This window comes from Camelus dromedarius, chromosome 14 (assembly GCF_036321535.1).
Source record: "Camelus dromedarius isolate mCamDro1 chromosome 14, mCamDro1.pat, whole genome shotgun sequence".
Classification (NCBI taxonomy): domain Eukaryota; kingdom Metazoa; phylum Chordata; class Mammalia; order Artiodactyla; family Camelidae; genus Camelus; species Camelus dromedarius.
The window spans coordinates 31,741,539-31,751,082 of NC_087449.1; the positions used below are offsets into that span (position 1 = coordinate 31,741,539).

Genomic DNA, 9,544 nt, shown 5'->3' on the forward strand with positions numbered 1-9,544 from the left:
AACCCTGCGGGGGCTGCTGCCCAGGCCGACCCCCTCCCCAGCCCTTCTCCCCGCCCTCCTCCCGGAGCCCACCGCCCCGGGAAGGCCCAGCGTTCTGCTCCTGACTTGCTTGCACTTGAGTGGGGGGGAGAATCCCTCCAGACTACCCCTTTCTATGAGGTTGGTTCCTGCACAAGCCTGTTTTCTATTTTAAAGCATGTCTCAAGAAAAAATGAGAGGAGAGAGAGAACCGGGAGAGCGAAGGTCCACCCCAACTCAAGAAGCCTGGGAGGCTCTGACCCCTGCCTGTCTGGCCGCAGGGACTGTTACATAATAAGTTGGGCTATTGCTATTGGCGGCCCTGGCCGGGCATCTGGCATGCAGAGGTCCAAGGGCAGAGCTGGCATTTAGAAAAAAAAAAAAAAAAAAAAAAAACCTCCCGTTAATGTTACCTGCTTCGTAATGGACCAAAGGAACTAGGGGTTCCCCTCAGGCGGCTTCTGGGTTATTTATGTGGTGCCCATGGGGTGACCGTGTCTGCTTCTCCCCAACCTACCAGGGATCCTGTGCCCAAGTCCCCCTGCTTTAGAGAAGCCCCCGACTGGCTCCTCTTCCCCCACCCCCAACCCCCGCCAGGCCCTCCACAGTGCTTCCTGCTCTCCTGCCAACTACCCAAAGCCGGCATCCTGGGCACTGCGAGCACCGAGCTGGTCCCGTTCCTTTTTCAAGCTGAATCGGGTTTCTGCTTTCTGATGCCTCCTGAGCTCAGAACACCACTTCGATGAGGAGTAGATGCCTTTTTATTCATTGCATACTGAGAGATTCACTTCTCTGAAAGGCTCTAACGCTCAAAAAGTATTTGCCTCGCTCTCACTCTTTTTCTCTCTCTCTTCATATATAATGGGGATAGCCCTAATTCTCCAGTTCCTCGTGTGTCTTTTTATAAATAAATAATGAGATTTTATTAATTATGCACGTATAGTATCTGCAAGCAGATTGCTTTGTCTCTTGACGCTTAATAAAAAAGAAAAAAGGAAAAACTCTCCACACTGAAGCTGGGTTTGGGTTTGGTTTTTTCTTTTCTTTTCTTTCTTTCTTTTTTTTTTTTTTTTTTTTTTGGTCTCCCTGCAAGCAAACAAAAACTTCAAGGGGCCATATGTCCTCAAAGGAGGGGAGGAAGGCAGAAGTTGGGGAGTACATGGGGTAAGAAGGGAGGGATTAAAGGGGGTTCTTTTGCAGATTTTCAAGGCAGCTGAAGACAAATTTCGGGTAGCCTGATTGAGCTGCTGCTGGTCTGAAAACATACCAAGGTTCGCTTGGGCGTTTGTGTGCTAGGCGGGATGGGCAGCTGTTAATAGTAAACAGGAAACCAGTGAGAAAGGAGCTGGCCACAGCCCAGTCCCTCTCTCAGTTCCGTGCCCCTCCTCAGAGCCCCCAAACCCCTGAGCTCTCCAAACACACTTGGTTTCTGGGCACTTGTGCATCAACTATTTCCTGGGTGCCCAACACAATTGCTGGCACATAGTAAGGGCTCAACAAATATTTGCACATTGAACAAATGGCGAGTAGAACACATACCAGGGACAGAGGAATGGTTGCAAAGTGGCCAGGGGCTAGTTCTTAGGGCGCCATGCCTTGAAGGTGCAAGAGCTGGAGCTTTAGTCCTCGGACAACGGGGAGGGGCTTGCCCCTCAAGTTTTCTCATCCAGGAAATGAGAGAGCAGAGCTGAGCCATGAAAAACTAATCTGAATGAGGGAGACGAGAGAGAGGTGCAATGATACAGGCATACAGGCGTCGTAAGGCAGTCAGTGTGGCTAGAGAGAAAAGGATACGGGTGGCCTCCTACCTTTCACACGTGGTGATGAGGGCGTGGGAGGGGTTAGAGGTGAGCTTCACTTCGAAACATTCCGGTTCCAGTTCTGAATAGCAGGCCTGTATGGGAATAGAGATTTGAAGGGTGTAGAGATGAAATGCAGGAACTCCTATAGAACAGGCATCTTAGACCGAAATTTTAAAAGTAGAAAAACAGAGACCCCAGAGGACACACATATAATTGCCCATCAAGTTCTCTGTCTGGGGACTTATCATTTGGGACCCAGAGACCCCAAGAGGAACAGAGGCCAGTCAGGGGTCCAATAGTAAGACGGAGGCCCAACTAGCACACCACCCCATGTTTTTTGCGTCCTTCTCAGGTAATTTGCACTATGCCCACCTCACAGGAAAGAAATAGTTTTCTCACCCAGCCCAGGGCAGAGCAAGCATCCTGACAAAAGGTCTAATTAAACTGGGCGCATGTTGCGCAAGTTCAAAAAAATTTTTTTTCAAGGCAGAATTTCTGGATGCCATTTCTCCTGCCTGAGAGGTCTATATATCACCAAGGAGTTAAAACATAAAAATAAAATTGTGCTGGCTGAGGTTACCACAAAGCTATCAAGCTGGGTCTTGTTGCCGGAGTCCTGGCATCTGCTGTGTAATTTGGGGAGCATTTACTCTCCCAACCGTGGGTGGGGGCGGCTGTCTGACTTCTCTCTTTGTATCCTTCTAATTAAAAGGGACCAGGATCCCTTACCACATGTGTTAAAGAACATCTCTTGTGCCAAGGAAAGGCAAGGAGATGTAGATGCTATGAACATTTGGGATTTGGGAGGCAGTACCAGGATCCAGCATGAACCACCCACCTCTCAGATCTGATGTGTCATGACCTGCTGTGTGACCTTGGGCAAGGCCTTCAGTTTTCCCGAAAATCAAATCAAGGAGGGGAGGGGAAGCTGGTTGAAGTCTCGCTCTCCGCTCTCTGGTTCTAAGATATGAATCCAACAGGGCCTCAGGGCTATCTTCCCTCATGGTCTGTTGGGATGGAACCTCTGCCCCTAAGCTGCCAACATGACTGTATCCTGCCCCCAGTTCCAGTTGTGGCCCAAGGTCCAAAAACAAAAACCACAAAGATCCCCAAACTATAGACATGCCCAAGCTCTAATAGATAGTGTCTTCCACAGACAAATACAGGGTCACCAGGCCCAGCTCACCTGGGATGCACGTAAGCCCTCTACAGTATCGCAGGCTAGCATCTGTCCAGCCCCTGCTTGAATGCCTCATGTGCCAAGGAACTCACTACCACTTGTGAAAGCAAGCACAGTGTACCCTAACCACTCACTGCTCCTGTCTACCAAGCTGTCCTGCTAGTATTTCAAAGCCAGTAGGTACCAGGATTGAACTCTTGATGTTGTCCTCGACAGACCTGCTCCTCCTCCCCTTCCTCCCATATCCTGGCTCAGAAAACTGGCACCACAAGTTAAAAACTTAGGACTTATTTTATTTCTCATGCCCCCTCCAGTTAGTCAGCCCCCAAGACCTTACATTCAACCTTCTTACTGTGTCTCCGGTCAGTCCCACCTCCCCATCCCCACTGCCTCCTCAACACTCACCTGTATGGTAGCATCTGCATCCTGGCTGGTCTCCCTGCCTCCTAATTAGTCCTATCCAAGTTCTCCCCAGTGCTGCCTACCAGAGGGCTCTTTTTAAACCCTTAACCTGAATATGACATGCCTCTGCTTATAAATAAACGATGACCTGAGTTGCCCACGTGACCAAAATTCCTTAGCACAGTATTCAAGGCCTTTCTCCATCTAGTACAGACTCAGTGCGGTCCCATTGCCCACTCCTCCTGGCGGATTTACCTCACACCGCAGCCACACCAAATGGCTTGCAGTTCCCCGAACAGACTTTTGTTTTTTCATGCCTGTGTCTTGGATCATGCTGTGCCCTCCACCTAGGACAACCCCTCTCCGCATTGAAGAAAGAGATGAAAAGTCCAGGGTCCCTGCCCGAGAGGAACCCACATTCTAGAGCTGCCATGTTCACAGTGGTAACCACTCACCACACAAACCAACTGAGCCCATGAAATGTGGCTTATTAAAATTGAGGTGTGCAGTAAGTGCAAAATACACACCAGGCTTTCAAAGACTTAGTACAAAAAATAATAATAGTGTAGAACAGCTCATTAATATGTTTATGTTGATTCCATGCTTATCATATTTTTGATGTCTTGGGTTTAATAAAATAGATTAGTAAAAGTAATTCCATCTGTTTCTTTTTACTTTTTACAACATGGCTACTAAAGAATTTAAAAGTACAGATGTGCCTCACATTTGTGACTTGCATGATGTGTCTGTGAGACAGCGAAGCAAGGAGCACAGACGGAAACCAGCGGTTAGAATGATGATGTGGTGGGGGTGCCAATGGGGGGAAACACAGAGCTAGAGGCCAAGGTTTAGGTAGCACCCCTCATCTGATGGTGCTGAGTTTAGGCTTGCCGGCATGGCTGTGTCCTTGCACAGCACCTGGTCAAGTGCTGGCAGAAGTAAATGTCTAAAGGAAGGTAAGGCGTACATTCAGACCTCACTTGGCTCTCGCCCAGGCACTTTTTCTGGAAGCCATCCCCTGCCCTAGACTGTGTGAGTCTTCCTAGGGGCTCCTGCAGCCCCACTGCTTCCTAGTCACAGCATGGAGCAGTCTGTGCTGTCATCGCCTTTGATGGGTGTGACCATCTGCCCATCCTCCCCACGACCACCCCCGCAGGGCTGAGGGGCTGAGGGCTGAGGGCAGTACCTTACTTCCTCACAGCGGTGTCCCAGGGCTGGGTGTCCCAGGGCTGGGTGTCCCAGGGCTTGGTGAAGGGGGGACCTCTGTGAATGTTTGTTGAAAGTTGAATGAATCTCTTCGTTCCACAAACATTCATTGACCCTGAGCGACCTTCCAACTACCTCCTTCCACAACCCCACACATCCTCAAACCTGCCTTCCCCGAAGCAGCTGAACAGACGTACTGCCCAGAACAGTGACGGGGCTGGGTCCCACCGAGTACTACGGTACTGGTGTAGGTTATCTTGTTTGATTTTCTCCTTATCCTGTGAGATGAGTTCCGTATGTCCCCATTTTTGTACAGATGAGGAACTTGAAGCTTGGAGAGGTGCAGTGACTTGCCCAAGCCCCAAGGTCACATGGCAGGTCTGACTTTCACTAATGCTCCCTCCAATTCCCAGACCTTTGACCTAAGACAGGGCTCAGGCAGGGCTTTCTGGGCACTGTCCTGGCTGACTGCTCTTCACTCCCTCCCTTTACTCACTTCCTCGTCCTTCTCCCACTGGGTCTCCAGCCTGTGAGGGCTGAGTTTAACTCCCACGCTAGCAGTGGGGAGGGCCCCTGCCCCACACCCTGTGCAGGGGAAGTGCCTCCCCGAGAGGCTGCCTAGGGCTGAGCACCCCGCCCCCAGCTGAGGAAGGGAGGAGGGAGGGAAAGAGAAACCCACCGGGGCCTCTGGGGCACAGCCCTGAGGAGCCCCGGTGTTTGGTTTCAATTAGGAGGACAAATTCCAGGAAGCCAGGCCAGTGCTAGAGGGGGGTTGGGGGTGTGCAGGGCAGGGCTCGGAAAGAGGAGGCTCCTGGAATCTGGCCTTGGGAAGAGGCTCCTGTAGGGTGAGGGGCCCGCTGGGGAAGAAGCCAGGCCCATCAGGACCGGTTTGGGTCCCAGTTCACGGTTACAACATACAGTGTGCCGTCCAGGGGGTGGAGAACGTGGGCCAGGTGCCTGGCACCCAGTAGGCTCTCGTGGGCTGCGGAAGTGGTGGCCAGCTTTGCTTCTGTTCATGCTTGCATTGTTTTACAAATTCCAGTTCTGGGAGCGGGGAAGGGTACCTGGTAGCTGATGATGCAACCTACCGCAGGGCAAGCTGAGGGCTGAGGGCCCAAGATGAGAGAAGCTGAGAGCTCATGCACAGTCCAGTCACAAATAACTGCTATGCCACATGGCCAGTGTGAGAGCAGCACCGAGAGCCAGGCTCTGGAGGCTCAGAGGAGAATGGAAGATTCAGGAAGGAAGGAGTCTTATCTGTCCTATTCATACTGTGTCCCTAGCCCCTAGCATCATGCCTGGCCCAGAGGAAGCACTCCATAGATATTTGTTGAATTAATGGGTGATGCACTCTTCTGGGAAATTTCAGGGAATGCTTCTTAGAAGAGGGGTGTGTCTAAGCAGGGTTTTAAGAAATGAATCAAAGTTTGGAGACCAAGACAGGAAAAAAGGGTATTCCAAGCAAAGAAAACAGCTGATGCTGAGATGAGACAGCACGGAGCATGTGGCAAAGTATTCATTGATTCACTCATTCAACAAATATCGATGGTGTGACTGCGACCGTCCAGGCGCTGTGCTTCGCCTCAGATGGCTGTGGCTGAACTGGAAGGGGATGAGCTGGAGGAGGAGTCAGGGGCTAGACCACGGTGTGTGTGTTGGGGGGGAGTGTTTGTAAGGGAGTTAGGACTCTGCCCTGTAAACTATGGGGGGGACCTGCGGGGGGTTGATATCTTCTGGAAGTAATCATGATAATCTAGGACTAGAGCACAGGAGGGAAAGGGTCCTACCATGCGGACGAGGAACCCGAGGCTCTGTGCGACGCTGGCACATGCTCGGGGACATCTAGGTAGGCAGTAGCAGACCTGGGCCTCTGCAGTCCCACAGCCCTGGGCTTACTTCCCTGTACCAGGTCTCTCAGCTCTCCCCCCAGGCCAGCCCGACCCTGGATCAGAATCCTGGGTCTCTGGCTCCAGTTGGCTACTCCCTTTCTGAATGACCTTAGATACCTCTCCTCCTCTCTCTGGCCCAAAGGGCTTGGACTGGAGTAGGGTCTTCCAAAGTGTGGGTCTGGTCCACCCAGTGGGATGGGAGGGCCCAGACCTGGCCACAGACCATGGAACCCCAGCTCATCTTGGGAAAGTTATTATCCTTTGGTTCTTGCCTGACTAAGTTAAAGAGAAGGAGAAAAGCCCACTTTAAAGCTAAGATCTCTTTGATGCCTCTCTTGATACTTGCTAATCTCGCTTCATAGTAAAGAGAGGGGCCTCTTAGCAAGGAAAAGTAATCTAAGCTAGAATTGCTTTGTTTTCATCAAATTTATTCTTATAGTTACCTTCTGTTTTCAGAAAGCCAACACATTTAGAGTACAAATACAGTTTATTTTGTTAAAGTTTTGTAAAAGTGAGTTAATTTAAAGAAAAACACTAAGCAGATGAAGTAAGAAGATACAGCAAAAATCATGGAGGATGTACTAACGACAGGACTTAAGAGATGTGGGGTGGGGGTGGGGCGCACCTCTGACTCTTCAGTCCTAACATCAGCCATTTTTCTAGGAAACTGACTTAGCGTCTTGGTGCTGGGTTTCATCTTTTTTAAAAAGAGGGAGAAGGTGGGAATTTCACTATGGAATCAACTCTAGTCACCAAGGAATTTCCCACAGTAAACTTCAATGCCAGCTGCAACACTCTGGCCATGTTCTCCGTGAAGGTGAGGATAAGGAACCCCAAGCTGGGGTAGCCAATCCTGAGCCATTGTCAGCTTCCTTCTCCTGATTCTGGGGGAGCTCTAGGGAGGGAACTCCAGGACTCCCACACCCCTAGAGTTAAAGCAGCTGTCTGGAGGGCCCTTAGCAGAATGTCTGACCTTGCAGCTGACTGGCGAGTAGGACCAGTGGAGTCAAAGACCTGTGAGGACCCCTTTCTTCCCGATAAAGGCAAAGCCCCTTGTGTGGCACTCAAGACTTCCATGTCATCCCCAAACTTTCTGTGTGCCACGTTGACCTGGCTGATTCCTACTCCCTTTCTGGGGAGCCCTTTCTCTGTCTCCCCAGTCCCTCCCAATCCAAGCCAGAGCCTCCTGTGGGATTCCAGTTTCCTTCGCATCCCAGGGACCCTAGGTCATCATTGCCTGTTTGTGTGCCTACTGTCTCCACAGATGAGGAGACAGTGCCTAAGCTGTCTCTACATCCCAGCACCCAGCACAGGGTCTGTACAAACAGATACTCAATAAAGCTTTGATGAATCAAAGAGGGTATATTTTAGTATGCACAGTGGTGACATCAGTTCCAATCCCTGTGAGACATTTCCTGGGCTTCCTTTTCCTCTGTTGAATCTCCTGAAGGGAAAGCTGCCTGTGAAGAATAGTGAGAGGCAGGGGAAAGGCCAAGATCTAACACAAGGTAGCTGTGTGTTCAAATCCTGTTGAGCTGTTCAACTGATTTAGCTCAGCCAGAGTATTGTTAAAGGGGGACCCTAATCCCCACCACAGAGGAAGACAGGGCATGGTGAATAAATGAGTTAATGTGAGAAGAACAACATCCACAGGTCAAGTACACACTTGCTTGTTAAATTATAAACATACATATATAAATTACAAGAAGTGTTAGAACTATAGAAAGTGCAGAAAGCCTGGATACCTAGAGGAAAAAGGAACTCATTCTGCCCAAGGGACTGAAGCAGGGAAAGCTCTCTACTTGAGGGGACTTTTGATTAGGGCTTTGAAGGATAAATAGGAGTTCCCCATAAACAGTGAGGAAATTGAGATGAAAAAGCTGAGCGTTACCTAGGGAGAGTACTCTCCGCTTATATGGAACTACAGCAAGAGGAATTCTGGTTAAGAAGAATAAAGGACTTCTCACCCCAGAGCTTTGGGCACAATTCTAGTCTAGATTTGACTAAAGATGTAAAATGACCCAACAAGGGTCAAGGACCCTTTCCTCATAAGTCAAAGGCCAACTGGTCCATTTACCTATGGCTAAGCCATCCAATTACTTTTGTTCCTAAACCTGCTTCCTTTGTGCTAGAAGTGAGTCCCGCCTTGAGTGAGGAGGGGAAGAAGGGGGAGGCTCCCCTCTGATTCCTGGGTTTATAGCCAACAGGCTGGGCCCAGGGCCAAGCAGCCCCCTTCCCTCCCTCTCCAAGAGCCTGATCCCCACCCTGCCCGGCTCCTTCATTTCTCCCTGCAGCCTTGACCCAGGGCAGTGATACCAAATTGGAAAATAAACCCCCTCTCCTGGGCCAGGGAGGGACAGAAGGAGGCAGGGCCCATTTTCTAGGTCAGGACTCCTTGCCCTTGCCCTTCCTCCCCGAGCCCAGCCCGTGTTATTCAAAACTAGACCTTGGGGAGAGAGGAAGGGGGGGAAGTGTGGATGCCTTTGTGTGTGACTGAGTGTGTATGTCTGTGCGGAGAGAGGGAGCTGGAGGGAGAGAGAACAGAGCCTGGGAGTGTGTGTGTTATGTGTGTGTAGAGAGAGAGGGTGACAGAGAGGGAGAGAGAGAGGGAAAGAGGGAGAGAACAGAGCCTGGGAGTGTGTGTGTGGCTGTGTGACTGCGTGACTATGTGCAAGAGAGACTGTGGTGTGCGTATGTGTGTGTGTGTGTGTGTGTGTGGCACTCCAGCAGCAAGCTGTACCTTAAAGGCGCAGACCCTGCCTCTGCCCTGCTCCCCTCCACCTCCACCCCTAGCCAGAACCACCTCCCACCACCATTAGTTGGGAACCAGAGCCGGCCAGTCCCTAGTGACTCCTGCCTGAGGGGAGAGAAGCAAGCCAGCCCTCTCAGACAGCCCCACTCCAGGGCTGAGGCTTGGGGAGCTCAGAAACGGGTCCTACAGGAGGAAGGAGAGAGGGGCTCTTCTTTCCTGAGGGAAGCAGGGCCTCCCAGAGGGTTGGGGGCTGGGGGGGGGCTGGGGAGGGCAGGAGGCCCAGCTCTGGGCCAAG

General features: G+C 50.9%; 1 long non-coding RNA gene across 1 annotated transcript; it reads right to left on the reverse strand.

The window, feature by feature from the left end:
* Nucleotides 1-847: 847 nt before the first annotated feature.
* On the reverse strand, nucleotides 848-5,209 carry LOC135322825 (uncharacterized). The gene is made up of 5 exons (XR_010383728.1): nucleotides 5,105-5,209; nucleotides 4,589-4,665; nucleotides 1,827-1,912; nucleotides 1,558-1,725; nucleotides 848-1,327 (listed from the first exon to the last, which is right to left on the reverse strand). It is a non-coding gene; the product is annotated as an uncharacterized LOC135322825 (long non-coding RNA).
* Nucleotides 5,210-9,544: the final 4,335 nt, after the last annotated feature.